General features: G+C 45.3%; 1 long non-coding RNA gene across 1 annotated transcript; it reads left to right on the forward strand.

Annotated features, from left to right (window-relative positions):
* Positions 1 to 2,905: 2,905 nt before the first annotated feature.
* On the forward strand, positions 2,906 to 9,441 carry LOC142587164 (uncharacterized). The gene is made up of 4 exons (XR_012829379.1): positions 2,906 to 3,115; positions 5,218 to 5,403; positions 6,506 to 6,685; positions 8,884 to 9,441. It is a non-coding gene; the product is annotated as an uncharacterized LOC142587164 (long non-coding RNA).
* The last annotated feature ends 418 nt before the right edge of the window (positions 9,442 to 9,859 follow it).

Consider the following 9,859-nt stretch of genomic DNA (forward strand, 5'->3'; position numbering starts at 1 on the left):
TTTTCTGACCAGCGAGATCCTTCCAGAACAGCGTCAGTGCGAATAGCCCCTGTTGTCGACTACAAGAACAAAAACACTTGGATAACCTTGGGTGCAAATGGACAATCTGATATAACAACTTGAATGCTACTACCCAACTTACAACGTTGTTTTATTTTTGACCGAGTCGGCGCTGGTTTGCTACGAAAACCAGGCTGGTACATTAACAACATACACCTGTTTTGCTGAAAAATTCAAGAACTAGTTTGGCTATCGGGCCGCTGATAGAAAAGTGGAACTAACGTGAGCTCCCCGCCTATATTTAGGAAATTCTAAAGCTCTGTAAGTCTAAACCCTCGAATGTCCGCGGAAGATTTTGGAAGATATGGTGGAAGACGTGTACAAGTCTTGCTGGAAAAGACAACTGGGGCACCGTATGATACGCGAAACAGCGATGCCGTACACTTGACGTGCACAAGGCACGTTCAACAACACCGAAATTTAGACGGCTTTCATATGCAATGACTGTCGCCACTAGAGAGCGTTAGTTTAGGGGATGCCAGCGGCTTGCGTACGCAAGAACCAGGGGCCACGGACCCGCCGTGGTTGCTCAGTCGCTATGGTGTTGAGCTGCTGAGCACGAGGTCGCGGGATCGAATCCCGGCCACGGAGACCGCATATCGATGGGGGCGAAATGCGAATACACCCGTGTGCTTAGATTTATGTGTACGTTAAAGAACCCCATGTGGTCGAAATTTCCGGAGTCCTCCACTACGGCGTGCCTCATAATCAGAAAGTGGTTTTGGCACGTAAAACCCCGCAATTTCTTTAGGCCCCACGGTACTGCGCATGCGCAGACCGCTACGTGTGGGCCTGCGCATGCACAATAGCGTCGCCCCTAGCTCTCGCGTATGCAAGCCGCTTGCGTCCCCTAAACTAAAGCTATTGTTAAATCGAGTTACCCTGAAGTTCATTGTCCACCATTCGGCAGAAATTCCGCGAGGAACTCTTTCGACACGAAGAACAGGTACGTTACGGAGCGCTATATCTCAATTTCTTCGCCTTTCGAGATAATTTTTATACCCTTCCCTCGGCTCCTCGGCAGCAGTCGGAATACGCTGCTTACATTAGTGGCTAGGATGATGGCCCGTATTGTAGTCTGGACCAATTCTGCTGTAATGAGCATTTCGATCAATAGTTTGATTGGCACCTACGCAGCGTTTGTTTTCAGCAACCACCCAATGTTCTGCAACTTCACGACTCGCAAGGAACCAGCCTTCACACTCTTAACGCAGGCAGGCTGCTCAGTAGCTGTTTTGCATTCTCTAGTTTGCTCCCTGTGTGTGTTGTCACACACCTGGTCACATAACTTGATACTGTAACCGACGTCAACCATCCACTTAAAGACAGTAGATACCCTTTATGTGGCGCAGTGCTTGTATCATGGCTCCCAACTCAGTGCCCAGAGAAGTGCATCCCATGTGGCGATCAATATTTGTCTCTACGCTGCGCTGCGTTCACTGCGGCCTGTCAAGCGGTATTTTATGAGTACAGTGCACATACCTTCCCGTCGACATTGTGGAATGCCTCCTTTGGCTGCATGGATCCGCCCGCGCATAAAACAGAAGAGCTCAGAAGCGACTACTTTATTGTCGGCAATGGCACAGCAGCTGAATTAATACCGTCTGGATAAAATATTTAATATCTCTGCTTTTGGGAGAAGGATCCTCGAAGAAGAATTTAACGCAGGGAGTTTTCACTCACTGTGTTAAGGATAATCCTCTCAAATTCAATGGTTTCCTGATTATTTCGTTTTCTATGGATCTAACACCAACAGCAAAGACCACACTTTCTTGAAGAATGACCTGAGCAGCATTCCAGACTGGTGTGATAACTGGTTAACGATCCCAAGCACATATAAATTTAAATCTATGTCAATTTCCCGCAGCCGTAATCAGTATCGCTTTCCCCACGCAATCATTGGCACCTCCATCGACACTGTGGACTCAACTAAGTACCAACTAAACACGATCACACATCACCTAAACTTGGGCTCACATGTCACAACACATCATCTGCTAACAAAAACCTTGGGATTCCTTAAACGCAACTTCAACAATGCTGCTTAACACATAAAATTACTAGAATATAAAATACCGGTTACGCCGAAACTCGAGTACGCGTCACCCGGATGTCATCCTCGCCAAATTTGTGTCAGCAACGCATTAAAATCCGTGCAGAATCACCCCGTAAGATAAATTCGCTCGTTATACTGATACAACATCAGCGTTTCACGTTTAACAGTAAACCCTTGTTTGTGTACGTTAGCGCACCGTCGCCGTATCGCGAGCTTATCGTTATTCCATAAGTTCTAAACCAGTTCGCATCACCACGCAGCTTACATTTTACCACCTTTGCGCGAATCTGCGCTCCCTGGCAATCTACTAAATGTTGCTCGCCCCAGTGCACGCACTGTCGCTCTGCTCGTCGTAATTTTTTCATCGCACAGCTAAAGACTGTAACAGTCTCCTCCATCGCATCGCCATTGTTACAGTTTCATTTCCGTTCAAAGAAGAAGTGACAAGCGTTCTGTTAAAAACAATGTGGACCACCTGCTGTATTACTTTTTGTATACCCACCTCTTATATAGTACCCCGCGAGGGATTCAGGTAATAAAGTAAAATGAAATGAAACGAAATGATATTGTTTACTATTGTCCTAATAGGCAAGAATCCACTGCTGTGTAAATATATTAGAGGACTTACTTGCCATGGTGACGGCTATTGCTATTACGCAAGTTGCCGCACAGAACCCTACCGTCAGCGCTGAATCGAAGCAGTTATAACATGGATACGCGAAGCGTGAGCAATGCATAAACAACACCCGCAGGTAGATCATGCATGTCTGGCGTCTTTGTGAACGCTTTGCCTATTGTGTAGCAGGAAAAGAAGCAGTGCAGCGTCAACCGCCGCTGCACTTTGTCGAAGGAAAGCTGCTGTTCGAAATTCCGGACAATGTGTTGCCCCAAGGGGAGAAAATGGAGGCTGAACCCTTCGCCACGCTGAAGAAAACACACCGGCCATGAAACGCCTGCTCTACTTCCTACTTCTCTTCGCTTGCGTGTTTTATGCTCTAGGTAAGTTCTGGCTGTTCCTGCGATAACGTATTGCAACGAAGACCAAAAATGCGCTGGAGCTTTTTAAAAAGTATTGACCCATTGCTCATATAAGACGAATAGGCTGCTTAGTTCTTAACTAGTATAGTTCTGCAACTTCGCTCGGAGCATTTATCCTCCTAGCAGCATCTTTCGTTTGGCTAAAGCAAACGCACTAAACCAGAACGCACCGGGCCAGCGTAGCACGAGTGAAATAGCCCCGCGCATCGAGCAATATGTCCACGTGCTCTTTCTCTGGAAACAACATACTAATCTCAATGAAATGAATGATTTTGAAATAATAGTCTAGCTTATCACAATGTACATTCTACTATCGCCGGTCATTAAACAAAAATGTTTGTCTTCGCTATCGAACACCTATTAGCTGCTCCTCAAGCTCATATCAAGTATGGTACTAGCTCCAGTGTAGTATGGCGCTGTGTGTGTCAGATGTGCCTTCTGTTGTCCGTGTCAAGCTTGCGCTATAACCAAATAAGATATGCCGTACCAACAAGCTGCTATTGCTACCCTCTAGGCCGAATCAGCCTGTCCACGTCACACGAAATGGGGGAGTTCTCGTAGTTTTCGTGACTTCGCGTGACAGGCACGTGGGTGGGAGTGCTCAGAGGAGTTCTTGACCAATTGTGTATGGCTGATTGTAGAAATGGGGAAGAAATGTTCGGAGTAGTTTTACGTTATAGTACCCGTGGTAAAATGGCTGCTTCTAGGCTCCAACAATATATGCTGCTGACTGTTCTCTGGCTCACATTAAAACCCAATAAGCGCACTAGATATTGGCCGTGGCCGGCCGCCTCCCCCACCCCTCTCACCACGACAACCATAGTGGAACTTAACAGCTTGGCTATTGGAGGTCAGTTTATAACCATACATACATATATATAGTATAAATTCACCGCGAGAAGACTATGGATCGCTGAACGCCCTATGTAGGAAACCCCAATGAGCACACAAACAAGCGTAGAACATCACTTGCTCAGTATTTTGTATTCACGCTCTTACAGCAAAACTCGTGAATTATTTTATAACGACTTGCACACAGGATAGCACGCTTTCCTTTTGAGCAGCACAAATGTCAGCGGCAGAACACATATACCACAAAAAAGCGTACGCCGGTCAATTTATGGGCACAGCATGTTTCCGCATACTATCGCAAGAAATTGATTACATATATTCCGGATGCCTCTGTTTACGCTTCTACAGTATAGGAATAAAATTGCACTCATCCTTCCAGCGCACACTGCGACTAGAAAGTTGCTCACGTTTATACCTGTTATCTATATACGATTCACCATGATGCAGCATTATAAAACTTGTAGTGACCATTTCCTCTTATTTTACCATCGTACACCGATATGACCAATAGCTACAAGTTATTCGATATTCCGATAAGAACTAGGAACAAAATAAATTGAGTCCGATATATCGTTGGGTTGTATTCCGCTTCACAGAGCGAAATACAACCCAACGCGGTGACAACAAGGCAATGCGCGGACGACCGTGATCCACCAATGTTCCTTCCCAGCTAAGAAGGCATTTGCCGGCGTAAGCCAAAACTTGCCTTGCCACTCTACGCCCGCAACTTGCTTTATTTTGGTGCCATTGACGGTCATTCAGGACGTCGTCGATGAATCAGAACGAGTTGTTTTGTGCCATGTGTCTCCACCGAAAGGAACTACCCAAAAATTTCCAGTCCTGCACTTGCGGCACTACGTCATTTCGTCTTTACGCTTGGAACTCAATGTGCACCTGTCCTGTTCAGGTAACGTTGCGGACAGCGAAACAGCTGTATTTCCACCTATTGCATTGTATTACCTATCCTTACATCTTTTCGCGCCCGGGGCATGCACATCGTGCCAAGCAGATTCCTCGGGCAAATTTAGCGATAGGCGACGCTAAATAAACAGACATAAATATCCATTGTGTGCCCATAACGGCTCCGATTTCTGTTCATTGTTTTTATGTGGGCTCTATCGTTAAGTTTTTCGGTAGTGGTCACTACGTCATTCTGTATATTTCACGGGCAATTATTGAACTCCCTTTTTATTCTCCTTATTATTTTACAGCTGCCAGAGGCGGGAAACAAAGGTTATGTGGGGGACCATACGCATTTCGTCCCTGCCGTGGAGGAAGCGCACGAACTTGGGGTTTTGATTTAGGTCTCCAAATGTGCAAATTATTCGTCGCTTCAAGTTGTAGTACAAACAAAAACCGTTTTGTGTCAGAAAAAATTTGTCAACACGCATGTCTCCGTGAGTATGCTCGAATTACCGTATTTAATATTTTAAGTAAGGAAGGGGGCTTACACATGCAGTAGCGCACTGGGGTATAAAAGTTCTAAACGGGCATAAATGCCTCAGAAAGGCTGGCCAACGTTTCGATACAAGGACCTATCTTTGTAAAACGTCTTTGGCGAAGATAGGTCCTCCTACCGAAACGTTGGCCCGACTATCTGAGGCAACTTATCTCTCTTTCAAACGTTTATACCTACACGTTTCTTTTAGGTAAAAATTGGGGCGCTACTTTTGAAGCAATTGGGGACGTAGAAAACAGAGACAAGGAACTTGTGGAGGTCAACGGAAAAAGAGTTTGGTTGGCTATTCTAATCGAATTATGGGCGCAGAAAACTAAGCAGGGAATAGTAATTTTTTTTTAGTTCGAAGGGGCCTGCTTAGTCTCACTTGATCAGATGACACTATTCTTCTGTTACCCTTGCAAACCCCAGTGTCCCTTGAAAGAATAAGCGTACTTTTGTCAGCTGTGTCTACATTATTTACTTCCTTTACTTTGTTTCCTTAAAGAAAACAAGAAGAATTGCTACAAATTATATAGCTGATTATTTAGAATGGGCGATGAGATATCAGGTTAATCACGCTAAGCAAACGATTCCAGATCTAATGCAAAAAAAGTTCACCTTTTTTTCCACACATGATAACGAGTTTCAGAATGATGTGCCCATCAAGAATATGAGACCTAGGGCCGCTGCATAATTGGCGCAGATGACAGGACGTCCAACGGTGGCTACTTCAAAAATCGGGCATTTAGCAAATGGTTCTCGAATAAAACAGGGAGAGAACTTCTTCAGTGACCTCATGACTGGCGCTGTCCTGCTCACGGCACTTACGACGACCCGGAGCAACATTTCCAGGTACCTCATGTACCCATGCAGTATCCTGATAACAAATCTATAGGATTTTGTTAAGTCAAATGGTATTTTTCCATACGCCGGAAATGGGCATGACGGAGTTCTTGCTGCTTGTATTCGTTTATTTTCTAGATTCCTTCCAGCTTCCTTCCGTTTCCTGGAACCACCGTATGTCGATGTTCTCAAGACTTATGTGTCTTTTCTTTCAGCACCACCACGACGAAAACTGTTATGCAGCCTCGCACCGAAACTGGGCCCGTGCTCTCCGCTATTGAAAGGCTGGCACTTTGATGCCCAGACTGGCTTCTGTAAACGTTTTCCATCAGTATTTTGCAGTAACAATCCTAATAGTTTTCCGTCATGTGAATCTTGCACGAAGAGATGCAGCGGTAAGTTTTTGTTGCTGTTGTCACGCATCGGTGATAGATGATAGACAATGTGTTACGAAAAGATGGAAAGTTGGGCGAGTTGGTACGGAAAAGTACTTTTTGCTTTATAGCCTCAAGAGACACGGACAAATGCTAGAAACAGACACGACGATCGCTAACCTTTAACTAAAGCTTTATTGAAACAATCAACGCATGTAGGTGATTTCAAAAACGCACCGAAGAAACGTCACATCGTCGAAAGAATATCAGATAAACATATCAGAAAGTAGGGAAACCATAAAAACTACACAACACACCACTTGGAATGGACGCACGTGCTGACACGATATTCAAGTTCGCTGTCTCACTGTGACGTTGATGCCTGGATACCGTGAGTCTCAACAAAGTGACCGGTTTCGACCAACTTGGAAGCGTCACCTCTGCGAGTCACCGATGTGACTGAGCACTTGGTGGTGGCCCCTTCAGCCTTACGCGTTCTTCTAACAATACGCGGATGTGGCATGATGCTCTGCAGCACCACGTGAAATTGCTGCCGCGCGCTAGAGACAGTGCCATGGATGATCCCAGGCGTCTCACAATGCTGCAGCATGCGTTAAAGAAAACCGTTAGCCGCGCTTGAAACCCACATCTCGGTGGCCCAAGGACGGACTACAATCAGCATTGCTCAGCGCCACATCAAAGGAATAAAAATATTAGTTGAGACTTACTGTTCGTTCTGCTCAGAATGCATAATATTGTACGGCTCTTCTTTAAGGAAACCAACTGGAAGGTGTGTCGTAATATCATTGCTTAAGCCTATGTATTTTGCCCCGGCTCATCGCTCTATCTAAGGCCAAAAAATATGGTGGCCCTAGAAACATCTCTGAATGGACTTCTTACTCATCAAAGACATAGGTGGGGGCTGAGCATAACCTAGGTCTCTGCTAAATCGCTTACTGCACCGTCGTCTGTATGATATACATTCCCCAGTGCAATCCACTGACGCGCGATTTTCACAAGGCCTCGTCTCTTAAACGAAAATTTTCCCAGCCACTGAGTTCTCGAGAACGGAGAATCTGAACGGGGACCCAGTACACACCTCGGTACATTTCTGAGGACCATTTAGTTCGTTTGCACTCCCCCATATCTTTCTTATTCTTGTACTATAACGGGCTCAGCCTGTAAAGGGTGGCCAGCAGCACTTCGCCTGCTTATTTCCCCTGCACATTTGGCATCTACGCACCATGAGGTACCGGCCAAAATTTGGGGGCTTTACGCTAGCAAAGCCCCCAAATAAAAACAAATAATAAATTGGCAAATAAACACTTTTACAGGGAAAAGACATGTGGTTGCATGGTGTTTAAAGTGGAATTTTCAGTATGCGGCAGGGAATCAAGCAATTTTAAAGAATTTTCTATTCTTTAGGAATGCACACGATGCCAGTCAAGGTTAAAGGAATGTAGGATAAGAACATTCTTGCTGAGGTCAAGCTTGCTTATAGGGACCTCAAAAAACATTCGCACAATGAGAAATATCTGAGCAGGAAGCAGAAATCGGTCCATTGTTTCTGGTTCACTCCACTGTATGCTTAAAGAAGGCAAATAAATTTAGCTTCTGTGCGTATCAACGTAAGCGCTGTGACAAAATTTCTAATTTGAATGTTGGTCATAATTTACCTCTGGTTAAGCTGTCTACCTTTCTAAACATACAGCATTTTTGTTTTTTCTCTATTCGGATGGCCTTACACTTCCCTTAATTTCTTTATTACGTATAGTAGTGCTTTGGCAAATTAGCCATACAATCAACGTTTCACTCGCTGTTGTATTTTTGGCGCCAATACCAGCTTTCTTTACGTACAAGGAGGCGTTCGCTGCTTACGCGAAGCTTACGTCATATATTCAAGCCATGTAAGCTTCGCAACGCACGCCCTTGATTTCATTGTGAACAAGCCTCCCGTCGGGGGAGTCGAAACGTCTTTTCTTGCATTCTTTCATTGGTCGGTGTCCTTCTTTTTACCCTTCTTCAATATGCCTCCAGAGCAAGCGGGATTTGGCCAAAACCTCTACTTCCTTTTACATTTACTCATCTACTCGTTGTTGTTTTTTGCAACCATAAAAACTTCTACATGCGTTGACCGGTACTATCGATTTGATGTTGCCATCTGTTCTTGTGGCTTTTATATAATTTTTTAGCGTTCCTTTGCTCTGCTTCCACTTCAGATGGAAAAACTGCACAACTCTGCCATCGGTCTCCTTCCCCAAGCCGAAAGCCAAAACTGTGACCGGCACGACCTAAATTACAGAAACAACGCCGACCGAAACCGCCGGAACAGGAAGATGTATCCTTCTTATCGAACGCTCGAAGCGTACACAACGGTGCCAGAATAATTCATTTGGCTGTGACGAGGTCATGACCTTTATTAAAAAGTCGGTGTGTCGAACTGTTTGGTTCACGACGAGTACCTCACCGCACGTGACACCAGAACCAGGCACAGCACACGCGCTCTAGAGATTGTACTGTATGTAAACCGTAAGTGCGTGTTTTGCGGCGACACACCTTACGCACATTTTCCGCGCAGCCTCCGCCTTGTTATCATCCGGCCCAGCGTAACACGGCTACACGCTGGACTGGGTTACCGATAAAACATAGCGCCACCCCATGCGTCAGCCGAGGTATGCGTCACCGACGGTGGCTACAAAAACAGGCTCACTTTATTTGGGCCTAGTTGGTACACAATTCTGAACTAAACGTAACAGCGCAAATACCTAAGACGAGCCACAATAAGAAAGACACTACACACACTGGCGCGTCTGTCGTGTGTCGTGTCTTTTTTTTTTGTGTGTGTGTGGCTCGTCTTTGATGTTTGCGCTGTTACGTTTAGTTCAGAACAACAGGCTGCCCGGCTGGGAAGAGTCGCTTTTTTTTTTCCTTCCGCCGCCGAGACGAGCGTAGCGTTGGGAAGCTTGTTCGCTGTCATCGCTCATTGAATAAACAGTTTTTACGTTTTCATGTTGGGATTTGTGCTTCAGCAGACGCGATTCCAACGGTTTCAATCTGTCGCATTGTTGTGAGCTGCAAGATTATTTTACCTTTTTTTACACGACATCGCCGCTAAATACGGGGCCCGTCTTCGACAAGCAAGTATTACGTGCAATGAAATATTCATATCGCGGTTTCGGCGGAGGCCAAGTCATC

Source organism: Dermacentor variabilis, chromosome 7 (assembly GCF_050947875.1).
Source record: "Dermacentor variabilis isolate Ectoservices chromosome 7, ASM5094787v1, whole genome shotgun sequence".
Classification (NCBI taxonomy): domain Eukaryota; kingdom Metazoa; phylum Arthropoda; class Arachnida; order Ixodida; family Ixodidae; genus Dermacentor; species Dermacentor variabilis.